Source organism: Nicotiana tabacum, chromosome 21, assembly GCF_000715075.1.
Source record: "Nicotiana tabacum cultivar K326 chromosome 21, ASM71507v2, whole genome shotgun sequence".
In the NCBI taxonomy this organism is placed as follows: domain Eukaryota; kingdom Viridiplantae; phylum Streptophyta; class Magnoliopsida; order Solanales; family Solanaceae; genus Nicotiana; species Nicotiana tabacum.
The window spans coordinates 50,005,635-50,019,502 of NC_134100.1; positions in this window are offsets into that span (position 1 = coordinate 50,005,635).

Here is a 13,868-nt window from a genome sequence, read left to right on the forward strand (position 1 = left end):
TCAAAACTCAATTCTTCATTTTGCAAAAACTTGACAAAAATTCCCAATTTTCCTCTTTGAGTCTCATAAAATATAGTTGGAAATTGATTAGAATCACTTACCCAATGTTTTTAGATGAAAATCCCTCTCCAAATCGCCTCCTACCGAGCCTATGGTTCTAAAATATGATAAAATGATATGAAATCCAGACTTCCTGCCCTTTTATTCAGAGCCTAGGACACAATTGCAAAGGAGTTCTCACAAATACGACCACTGACAGCCTAAGAGGAAGTCACAAATGCGACATTGGCTTCGCATTTGCGAAGCCTGGCCTCATCGCAAATGCGACACTTTTGTCGCAAATGCGAACCTACCCAAATCCTGACACTCGTCGCAATTGTGATCCAGGTATCGCAATTGCGACACCTGAGACTGCCCTGCTAAGATCGTAATTGCGATGCTGATATTCACAAATGCGATACATGAGGCATCAACACACCAGTAGTCCATATTTTTAGTCCAAACCATTCCACGATATGTCTGAAACTCATCCGAGCCCTCGGGGATCTGAACCAAATATCCACAAAAGTCTAAAAACATCATACAAACTCGCTCGTGCGATCAAAACACAAAAATAACATCCTAAAGTACGAATTAGACATGAAAACACATGAATTTCAAAGTAAACTTCTAGAACTTCTATAATTAGAATAAAGCGTCTGAATCCTATCAACTCAACTCCAAATGACATCAAATTTTGTAGAAAAGTTCTAAATAGCATAACAGACCTATTTCAACTCCCAAAACTAGTTTCCGAACCCAATAGCCAAAACTCAGCCTACAATAAATCTTCTAAACCTCAAATTGACAATTTTTGGCAAAGCAACACAAATCAACCTATGGATTTTTGAATTCAATTCCGGGCATATGACCAAGTCAAAAATCACGATAAAAAGCTATCAGAGCGATCAAAACAACATTCCGGTGTTGTTTTCACAAAAGTCAAACATTGGTTAGCATAATCAACTTAGGATTTTAAGCCAAGAATCAAAGGGTCCAATTCAATCTGAAATCTTCTCGGAACGAAACTAATCATCCTCGTAAGTCATAAAACCAAAAACACACATGTATGAAGCATCAAAAGGGGAAAGAAGATGCAAATACACAAAATGACCGGTCAGGACGTTACATTCTTCCCTTCTTAAAACAAACGTTCGTCCTCGAACATGCATAGAGACATACCTGAAGTGATAAAAAGATGAGGATAACGACTCAGCATGTCGTGCTCGGTCTCCCAGATTGCCTCCTCAACCGAATGACCCTCTCCATTGAACCTTCACTGAAGCAATGATCTTTGACCTCAACTTTCGGACATGCCTGTCCAAGATATCCACCGGCTCCTCAACATAAGTCAAATCCTTGTGCAATTAGACTTAACTGAATTCTAATACATGTGACTGATCACCATAATACTTACAGAGAATAGAAACATAGATCACCAGGTGAACCACCGATAGGCTGGTGGCAATGCAAGCTTGAAGGCCACCTCACCAACTCTCTCAAGGATCTCTAAAGGACCGATATACCTAGGGCTCAACTTGCTCTTCTTCCCGAACCTCATCATATCCTTCATGGATGACACCCGGAGCAAAACTCTCTCTCCCACCATAAGTGCTACATCACGAACCATTCGATCATCATAACACTTCTGTCTAGACTGGGTTGTACGAAGCCGATCCTAAATCAACTTGACTTTCTCCAAGGCATCTTGAACCAATTTTGTGCCCAACAACCTAGCCTCTCCCAGCTCAAAACAACCGACTGGAGAATGACACCGCCTCCCATATAGGGCCTCATAAGGAGCCATCTGAATACTCGATTAGTAGCTCTATTGGTAGGCAAACTCTGCAAGCCTCGAGAACTGATCCCAAGAACACCCGAAAACCATAACACTGGCATGAAGCGTATCCTACAAGACATGAATGGTGCGCTCGGACTGTCCGTCCGTCTGGGGGTGAAATGATGTACTCAACTCAACCTGTGTGCCTAACTCACGCTGCAAAGCCCTCCAAAAAATGCGATGTAAATTGCGTGCCTCGATCGGAGATAATGGACATCATCACATAGTAGAGACGAATAATCTCACGGATATAGACCCGAACCAGCTGTTCTAAAGAATAGATGGTCACCACCGAAATGAAATGAGCTGACTTGGTCGACCTGTCCACAATCACCTATATTGCATCAAATTTCTACAAAGTACGTGGGGGCCCAACAACGAAGTCCATTGAAGCACGTTCCCATTTCCACGTGGGAATCTCAATCTCTGAATCAAACTGGCCGGCCTCTGATGCTCGTACTTCACCTGCTCACAGTTTAAGCACCGAGCCACATACTCCGCTATATCTTTCTTCATTCTCCTCCACCAGTAGTGCTGCCTCAAATCCTGATACATCTTAGCAGCTCCCATATGAATGGAATACCGCGATGGGCCTCCTCAAGAATCAACTCACGCAACCCATCCACATTTGGAACACATAACCGGCCATGTATCCGCAATACCCTATTATCTCCAATAGAAACCTCCTTAGTATTGTCGTGCTATGCCGTGTCCTTAAGGACAAGCAAATAGGGGTCATTATATTGACGCTCTCTGATGCGCTCATATAAAGAAGGCTGAGAAGCCACACGAGAAAGAACTCGGCTGGGCTCCAAAACATCCAATCTAACAAACTGATTGGCCAAGCCCTAAACAACCATGGCTAGTAATCTCTCTGCTACCGGTAGATATGCCAAACTACCCAAACTCTTCGCCTTTCTACTCAAGGCATCAGCCACCACGTTTGCCTTCCCAGGATGATATAAAATAGTGATATCATAGTCTTTAAGCAATTCTAACCATCTCTACTGCCGCAAGTTAAGGACATTCTTTTTGAACAGATGTTGGAGACTCCGATGGTTGATATATACCTCACATGGGACACCGTACAAATAATGCATCCAAATCTTCAGTGCGTGAACAAATAGCTTCCAATTCAAAGTCGTGGACCAGATAATTCTTCTCATGAACCTTCAGCTGCCAAGATGCGTAGGTAATCACCCTACCATGTTGTATCAACACTTCATAAAGCCCAACACGCGACACATCCCAATACACAGTGTATGACCCCGAGCCCATAGGCAACACCAACACTGGGGCTACAGTCAAGTCAGTCTTGAGCTTTTGAAAGCTCGCCTCACACTCCTCAGACCATCTAAAAAGAGCACCCTTCTAGGTCAATCTTGCCATAGGTCAAACAATAGATGAGAAACCCTCTACGAAATGGTGATAATACCCCACCAAACCAAGAAAACTCTGAATCACAATAGCTGAAGACACTCTGGGCGAAGTTTGAACTGCTTCAATCTTCTTCGGATCTACCTTGATCCTGTCGCTTGACACCACATGACCCTAAAACGCCACTGAATCAAGCCAGAGTTCGCACTTTGAGAATTTTGTACACAACGTCTTCTTCCTAAAGGTCTCGAGCATGATCCTCAGATGGTGCTCGTGATTCTCACAACTGCGGGAGTACACCAAAATGTCGTCAATAAACACAATGATAAATGAATCAAGACATGGATGGAATACATCGTTCATCAGGTGCATAAATGTTGCTGGGGCAATTGACATTCAAAATGACATCACAAGGAACTCGTAGTGACCATACCGAGTCCTGCGATATATATGGATCCTGAATCTTCAGCTGATGATACCCTGACCTCAAATCTATCTTTGAAAACACTCTGGCACCCTGAAGCTGGTCAAATACACATGCGCATAGAACCATCCTTCTTCTTCTTCACTGTAACCTTGTTCAACTACCTATAATCAATACACATCTGCATCGAGCCATCCTTCTTCTTGATAAACAGAACTAGAGCACCCTAAGGCAACACACTAATCTTGATGAAACCCTTATCAAGCAACTCTTGCAGTTGTTCCTTTAACTCTTTCCACTCCGCTGGCACCATACGATATGGTGGAATAGAAATGGGTTGAGAGCCCGAAAACAAGTCATTATCAAAATCGATATCTCTATCGGGAGGCATGCTCGGAAGGTCTGCTGAAAACACATCAGGAAAATCTCTAGCTACCGGAACTAACTCAACGGTAGGAGTATCAACACTCACATCCCTCACAAAGGCTAAATATGCCTCATACCCTTCTCAACCATCCGTTGTGCCTTAAGGAAAAACATAACCTTGCTTGGAATATGATCAAATGTACCTCTCCACTCCAATTGCGGCAAACCTGGCACATCTAGTGTCACAGTCTTGGCGTGACAATCCAAAATAGCGTGATAAGGTGACAACCAGTCCATGCCCAAGAACACATCAAAGTCTACCATATTGAGTAACAATAGATCAACTGTGGTCTCTAAACCACCAATAACAACCAAACACAATCGTACACATGGACCACAATAATAGAATCTCCCACAGGGATGGACATGTATATAGGAGAGCTCAAAGAATCACGAGATATATCTAAATATGGAGCAAAGTAAGATGACACATATGAATAAATTTATCCCAGATCAAATAAGACTGATGCATCCCTATGACAACCCGGAACCATACCTTTGATGACTGGCCCGGACTCCCCCTCTAAGGCGACCTCTACCCGCCTGACCTCCACCCCGAGCTGGCTTATACCTGCCTGAGCTCCACCCCTAACTGGATGTGCAGGTGGAGCGGCAACTGGAGCAGCAACCATGGCCTCTGAAGTCTGTGGTCAGGTGGAATTCGAAAAGCCTGAGTAGTCTGTGAGGGTGCACCCCTCCTAAGTATAGGGCAGTCCCTCACCATATGTCTGGTGTCACCACACTAAAAACCAGCTCTAGTAGGCGTGGCTGCTAAAGCTGACTCGGGCCTAATCGTCTAGACTGACCGCTGAAGGTACCTCGTATAGGAAGTGTACTGGATAGTGGCTGAGCAAAATGGGCAACCTGAGACCTCGGAATATCCGGGGCACCACTAGAAGGTAGAAGTGTTGAATGAATTGGATGGGTCACAAAGCCCCTATCATGAGGGGCTGCAGCTAGGGCGCGGGCACCACTATATCCTCTAGAATCTCAAGGCCTCTTGGCCTCCCTTTCCTCTTTCTCATGTCCCCGCATACCCTCTAACCACCATACAATCTTTTCCACCTGCTGATACGGAGTATCTATCTCACACTCTCGATCCATGCTGAATCTAATACCATATTTGAGCCCCTCGATGAATCTGCGGACTTGCTCTCTGACTTTATAAACCATGGTAGATGCATGTAGGGATGGCTCGCTGAATCTGATAGCATACTCTGACATTATCATAGTTCCCTGATGCAGCTTCTCAAACTCTATGTGCCATGCATCCCAAAGGTTCTGGGGAACAAACTTTCTCAAGAACATCTCAGTTGGTATACCCTCCTCGTAAGCCTACCACTACTGATACACTACTCTTGATAGCTGGAATGTAGTAAAAGCAGCTCCGCTCGTCTCCACAATACCCATGGTGCGGAGAATATGGTGGCATTTCTCTAGAAAAGTCTACGCATCCTTGGTAGCTAGGCCACAGTAAGTAGGAGGAAGATACTTCTTGAACCGCTCAAGTCTCAACTACTCCTCCTCATATGCCACTTCCCTAACCTCGGGCTGAACCAGACCAACAGGCTGTACTAGCACAACTCCCGGTACCTGATCAACCTGGTCCCGTTGCTCTAGAGTACGGGATGCAGGAGTCATGGCTCCTACCCCAGCCTGAGATGTAACTGGTGCGAGGGACTCAATTTTTGATACCCAATTTTTCTCTCATATTCTATATATTTTTCAAAATATCATTTTGTATCGTGACTCCATTAACAAGAGTCATAAAAGTATTTTCTATAATTTTCCATAATCTTAAAGTTTTAAATTGATTTTTCTTGCATTTAAATTGTTCAAATATTTATGAATTATCCATTCAAACTATTTTGGGATGATTTAATCATCCAAACTAATTATTTATACCCACATGCAGTATCTATAATATTTTTATATAATTACGTTTGTATTTTACACTATTTGCATTAGTAGCCTAACTTTAACAATTAATTGCATTTACTATTTTATTTGGGTCAAAATAACTTTTTCAATGTTTTTAAATCCTTTAATTATTTTTTTTAAAGATTAAGTCGCATAAATAGTATTTCTATATTTATTCTGCATGCCCTTCTTTCCTTATTTGTGTTTGATTGATTATATTTCCTTAGAAGACTTAACAATTTATTACTTAACTATTGTTACTACTACTGTTCTCTCAACTCTCATTCTTCTATACTTTTTGAATTCTTGGCTCTCGGCCAACTAAAAGCCAAGGCCACTGGAACCCTCTCTATCGACCTTCCTAGTGTGAGCACTGCTCGGAGCTCATTTTCGGCCCCTGTGAACTCTGACGCACTATGATTTGGATCTTTTGGTTGCTCTATTTGTTGCTAATATTCGAGTTGTTGCTGACACTTAATCTTCTATTCTATTTGTTTGTTGAATCTGCAAACTGGTGAGTGTCTCAACCTTTGCAATTCTATCCTCTTTGCTTGATTCCAGTGCTTTGCATACCGATGTTGTTTTAACCAATATGACTCAAATATTGAGTTATTAACATTGCCAATTTTACTTGCTTTGTAGCTATTCTGCAATTCTGAGTCTTCAAATGTCACAACCTGCCTAGATTTTTAAACCCCAACATGTTCAACTTGAGTGATTATGTACCTTTAAGTTTACTTTGTTGTTCTATCGTTTATTGTGAGTTTTTTCTCATGCCTTGTATTGGGTTCACACACTGAAATTCCTAGGGAATCATCTCCTACCCAAAATTTGCCTTAATGAACTTCTACTGATAATTCCTTTATGTGAACTTTGTTCTTACCTGCTTACATGTACCATATTTGTTGTCGCAATGTTAAACCAAACTTGTTGCTTTGTTTTTGGTGTTTGGTCAATCTTGCATTCTTTGGTATTATTTATGCTTCTATTTGAATCACAATACATTTAGATTCCACGATCATGCATAGTCGACTGGCTTAAGTTCTGAGTTTGCATGTTCTATTTAACCTTAAGATAATGTGTCTTCCAGCCATGATACCTTTGGACTTTGAGATTTTTGTGTTATACTCAGCATGATTATTCTTCTCATCGATTGCTTGATTGCCTATTTGTCATGTGTAATTGTAATTTATTAACTATGGCTCTGTCTAACCACTCATGACTTAGATTCCTAGGTTTTAAATCCTTTTATGCTAATTCTCTATTCTGAAATCATTCTTGAAAAGCCTAGCATGTTCACCTCATATGTGTATAATATGTTTACCTTGTTAATATAAAATGGCATGTCTCCTTAACTCTCCTAGTGTTATGACTATCCTTAGCATGTTGTCACCTGCTTAATGATTTAACCTATGTTGCATGATGCAAATCGAGTCTATTAACTCTCCTAGTTTCATGTTCTTTGTTGAATCAAAGTTGTTACTCTTGCTACCGAAATGCCCATGCGTTTATGAATCCTGCTAAATATCACAAACTCTGTCTCTATGAGGTGTTGCCTTATAACTGTTTAGTTGATTTCCATTTGTAGTCCATTAATTAATTTGGTAAAGTGGTCAATATTATAACTATTGGGATGGATATGAGTCCATGTGTGGCTTTGGGTTGTGCGAATGGGCATACTCTCCCATTTTGGGAGGTGTTTGGATCTGGGTATGCTATTCGAGTGAACGAGTTTATTGAAGGCCCAGTAAGTGGTGGGTTAGCTATATTTGAGTATGCTCTATTTGGACATACTCTTCTTGAGTCTGCTCTATTTGTCAGGCCTGTAATCATCTCAATTCTATAACATTAGAGTATGTTTCTTTTTTTATCTTTGGACATGTAATAATTTGTAAATAAACAATGGGGAGACTAGTGAAATGGGCTGGGGTATTCTGATTCTCGCATAAACAGGTAGAAAACTTTCTTATATGATTTAATTGCCTTGTTTGCTATTCATTTGACGTGCTCCCATTCTACGTACTCATACAAATCATGCCTATAGGGATCTCACACATTTCACTTGTACACTATTCAAAGCATGTTCGTATTTGCCATACCCGTTTCTATGTCAACTATTATGCACACTTAGACAGCATGCCTATAGGATACAATAACTTATGTTTTGCTAATGCTCATCTAGATATCATGTCAATAGGGTTTCAACTAATCCGTCAATCAGTCATTTTTATTGCTTTTAGTACACTGCTCATCTATATATCATGACTATAGGATCTTAATAAACTAATCAATTACTTTTGATGCTTCCTTGTATTTCCACACTAAGATGGCATGCCTATAGGGACAAAATAAAAATCAATATCAATTGTCAACTGTTAGAAATCCTACCTATAGGATACTGCTACTCGTCTTAGACAACATGTTTATAAAATCAACATTGTTAATCTTGAGCTTTCAAGTAGCGTACCATCTCATCATGCAAACAAGTAGAGATCATGGCTATAGGACCTACAATGCCTTTAATCTGCCAATCCATTAGTCTAAAGCTGCAATGTTGCATGTGTAATACTGGAAATCAGACTCACATAGAAACTATGCCTATATGACTTAATGACTCAAATACGTCTTAATTCTAAGAACTGTCTGGTGCCTAATCTGCCCACGTGCATTTTTTGTTTATGTGTGGAGGTCAACTTGAGCCTTTTATCGTCTTTATGTGAAGTCCTATATGTTTTGAATGTGTGCTAGTTTTATCATTTTTGTGCATCCTAAGTAGAGTCTAGAACCACCTAATAGTAGGTCCAAAGCCTCTTGGACCATAGACATGGGACGGGTAGTGGACGCATAGGACACGACCTACAATTGAATTAGAGCACCTTTAAGTAAACAACTTTAACATAGTAATCGGGTAGCAGGAGATGATAGTCTGTGCCCGCTGAATAATATTAGTAACCCCTATCTTAAGGGAGTTGAAAAGTATTATATATGTTGTACGGGGTGATGCATTAGGCTAAAAAACATAGGACCATCCCCCTCCCCCCCCCCCCTTTATATATTATTGTTCACACTTAGTCATCAAATATAGAATATTTTGTACCATACAACTTCTAAAAGACTTGTATTGATTATCTATATTGTTTAATTGTTGCCCAATTTTCTTTGCACCTGTTCATAATAAGAACCTTTAAATTCCTTATCTCCCATCACTTATTTGATTACTTAGGACAATTGTAATCTTATAATCCCACATAGTCTAAACCTCGGCCGGGACCCACAGTTGTGGACTTTTAAGAGTGCCTAACACCTTCTCTTTGCGGTAATTTAAGTGCTTACCCGATCTTTGGTGATGTTTACTAGTTAAAATAAAGTTATTTGCAAATAGGTGGCCTAACGCACCTCAAAATCGTTAGGTGTCGACTCTTCTCTTTTAATATCCATTTAAAAGAGTTGTCACATGTCGAAACCTACTTTCACATGAAAATGGGGCGCGACAACATGGTGACTCTGCTGGAGATTTACACTTGGACTCTCACCATAACGAAGTTGACTTATGTGGATTATTTGATGACATGAACATCCTTTCCATTATTTTCCCTTGTTTTTTAAAATTGCTATGACATATATATCCCCTCCCCTTATTTCCCTTTACTTGCTATGACATGAACATCCTCTCTCTGTTGCCTTCATCTTGTTTACGATTGCTATATCATGTCTCTCCCATCCCTATCTCCCTATTTGCTTCATTTAACTACTTTCTTGCATGTTTTCAAGAGTTAAACTGACTTCTCTCTTCTGTCTTTCCCTTTTTCTTTTCTTTCTCATGTATATATTATTTACTGTTTTCATGCACGTTGATCATGTGAATATTTGGCAACGTATAACTATTTTTTGCATAAAGCATGCTCCCAGCATCATACTCCACTCGCGCTTATTATTAACATAGCAGCGCTTTATGAGTGTCCGTGCTTTCCTAAAAACACCCTTTTAAACCGGAATGGCTTATTTGAGGTAGATTAGTTGATCAGTAGTGTATTCAACGGTCTCGTGCCTTTCCCTCTCACATTGTCCACTTGAGAGTACCAGTCTAGACCTTTCTAGATACCACACTCTGATTTGAAATGTACATGCATCATGCTAAACCTAGTTCAGATTGAGATGTCACTGACGCATCAACCTGCTTAGATGAAGCTTGTCCAAAGTCCAACGGGATTTTCATAATACCAAAGGAAACCATCACATTTATGTGCATTACATGGAGAAAATGTGCCAACATGTTGATCATTATTGCGTAAATAATAGAATCTGGAAGGGGGAATGGCTAAATTTTATTTGTTTGTAGAAACTGAAGCACGAAATCCCCAGGTTTGGTATGGTCCAAAATATCCTGCCTCTGCTAATTGACTGGTGGAAGGACCTTGCACCCTGTGACAAAAACCATATGAGGAGGGTACTGGGTAACTAGCCATCCTTGCTGAACATTCAACCAAACAGGGGACTAATCGAGGCTGCTACCATGTTCTAGGATGATAAGAGAGCTATTTTTCAATTTGGCAATATAAAAATGGCTCCTCTCCTAAAATAAATAGGGGGTTTCGCCAAGTTACCATGGGATAGTCCAGGACTATTGGTGCCAGAAAATCACACTTCACGCGATTTTCTGAAAATGTTGGATTTTAAGAAGAACGACGAACTGGTCTTTCTGAAGAAATCATACATCCCCTTTGAATTTCTCCAAGATCATTATGGGCATAGCAAATCATATCGCCTTCATCATGAGGAGATAGCAGTTATCTCTTTGGGATGGGTGCACCGCCGGGTATATGTCTTCATTGTCTATTTCTTGGGTTTGTTGATCTTATTAATGCAAGGGGGAAGGATTCATACTTTCTTAGCTATGGTCGGCAGGACCTTAATAGAGGGTATCAAGGGGTAGAAGTACACTATTATCCCTATGATATTATCCGAGATGTACCGTGCTCTGGATCGGTGCAAGCATGGGTTTGAACACTTCGAGGGTTATAATATCTTGCTACAAGTTTGGCTGGTGGAACACTTTCAGTGGGGTGATTATTTCTAGGAGCATTTGCGAAGGCCACTGAATGACTACATAGCCAGTCATCATCCAACTAAGATGACATTCATTCCAGACAGGTTTGCAAAGCCTTGAAATATTGTAGGCTGGGTGTGTTTCTTCGGTAATCTGACAGACGAGCAAGTACATTGGATGTTTGACTAGTTTCCTAGTAGTGAGTTCATCATTAGATCCAAAGGAACTACTAACTTAGTATTGATCGGGCTGCGAGGCATCTACCCTTATGCTCCTATAAGGGTGATGAGGCAAGCTAGAAGGAAACAAGTCATACCTAAGGTTCAGTATAAAGCATATTTTAAAGGAGATTTCATCTGATTCACGTTTGAAGCCCAATACATGTGGAACCAGAAGAACATTGTGGAGGGAGAGACTATCGAGCCTGACAGGTATCACGCAGGCCATATGTACTACTATCCCTCATGGTTGGAGGATGACGTAGTCGGGGATGTTAAAACGGGGGTCAATCTGAAAGATTGTGTAAGGCCCGGTAAAACGTTTTCCTAAAAACCGGGGTTTCATGATGCCGGGGTAGGCGTAGAGGTTAATAATAGTAGAAATTATTTGCGGCTCGCAAACTCATCGCGGTTCAGACTTTTTGGATTTAACAGTGCACTGGGGAGTTGAAGGAAAATATTTTGCAGGGTTGGGCATTTCTGCAGCTCATTATGCGGCCGGATAATCACTCTGCGTGCCGCAGAATGGCCGCAGAGTGAAGCAGCTACTTGGGCCATTTTTTATGTCAATTTCGCGGTCAATTATACGACCGCATAACCATTTCGCGGGCCACACTGTTTTCGCACAATCAGCCATAGAATTTTTGCGGATGGAGGTTCTGCGATGCATATGAGACCGCAGAACAGGTCTGCGGGCCGTATAACTACCGCAGACCTAGGCTAATTTTTTTTAGTTTTTGGCACCAAATTATGCAGCCGATATGCGGATCGTATATCCATTTTGCGGTCGCATATGCGACCGCATACCCTGTTCCGGTGCTTCATATTTGGGTTTTTATAACCCGACCCTACTTTATTAATTAGATGTTTTGTCCCATTTTTGAGCTAAAATCTGACATTTTGAGAGTGAGAGAATGCCCTAGAGTGAAAGAGTGATCCTCAATAAATTTTTGCTCGAATCTTTGAAGATTAACAAGGAAAACTCGCTAGGTCTTCATCCTAAAGATTGAAGTTGCCAAGAATTCCGGAACGTTTTAAATATTTAAGGAAGCTCAATTGAGGTATGTTGGATAAACCCCCTTCTTCTTAGAATCGAATCCCACGGTGTTCATGTAATTGGTGTAAATCCCAAACTGATTATTATAAAATTGGCTATTCCTAATGTGTTTGTGTTGAAGAATGTATGTTCAATATTTATTCTAAATGCTTCATCATGTCATCTTGCCATTTGAGGATGTGTTCAAAATGTGGAATATGTGTTATAAATGTTAAGACTTCATATCAAGTTCGAATAAAGGTTGTTAAACCAAATTGTATGAAAAGCCTCTATGTGCCTAAGATTCCCAAATGGCTCATATGTGAATTTAATGTCTTGTATGGGAAACCTTATTGTTGTTGATAATGATAATGATGTTTGAATGTGGAAAGGGAAAACTGGAATTATGAAATACGGCCAAGTGCCAAGAGTGACTTTCTAATTTAGTTTTACATACCAGTACTATTCGACAGTACTAACGTCCCTTTTGCCGGGGGCGCTACATCTTTAAATGGATGCAGGTGGTTCCATAGTAGGCAATGTTGATTAGCGATAGTGGAACATCCTCTTCCCAATAGACTTGGTGAGCCCCACTTCGTCCCGGGGTCATGTATTGTATCTTTTGTTCATATTATTATCACATTTTGAGGTATAGCCGGGGCTTTGTTGCCGGCACTATCATAACACTCTTTTGTATCTTTTAAAGGTTCTGTAGACACTATGTGGGTCGTACATGGGTGCTATAAAAGTCAAACAGATTATGTTGTGTTTTGGTCTCTTGTTCCACTTGAATCATAAGAATGTGTGTATCTTGAAACTTAAAAATGATGTAACCAATGAGATGATTTAGTATTGTATATATGATCTTCCTACTGTCTAATTAATGAAATCATGTCTTCTCTTGATCATGGGTGAGTTGGTAGAAATTATCAAACAGGCATGCTCGACCAGGTTCACTCGGTTGAGCGCCGGTCGCGCTCCCCGAGGTTGGGGCGTGACAAACTTGGTATCAGAGCCTAACGTTTTCAAGTGTCCTAGGATGTCTCGGAGCTGTGTCTAGTAGAGTCCTCCATATCGTTGTGTTGTTGACCACATCTATAAATTGGAGGCTACTTGGACATTTAGGAATAATACCCTTCTTTGATATTCTGGATCGTGCGATGAAACTGATTGTGAAACTGTTCCTCCTCTAATTTGTGCAGTCATTTAACTTTTGGTGATGCGGGTGAATACCCAATGGGTGAGGATAATCCCTTGATTGCTACACTGCCTGATTTCACTACACCAAACCAGGCCACACCAGTTCCTGCACCTAATGAGGGTGCAGCGGTTCCTCCAACTGATATTCCGGTTCCACCTCTAGCCCCAGCTTCCGGTTCTGGTATTTCTGACGGGGATCTTATGGGACCCATCAAGATGCTGACATAGATAATGGCTTTTCAGACCCAGAGATCAAATGTTGTACCCACTTCTTCTAGCCAACAAGGGGATTCTATTTGTTCTAGGGTGAACAAGTTTCTTCAGTTGGATCCTCCGGTGTT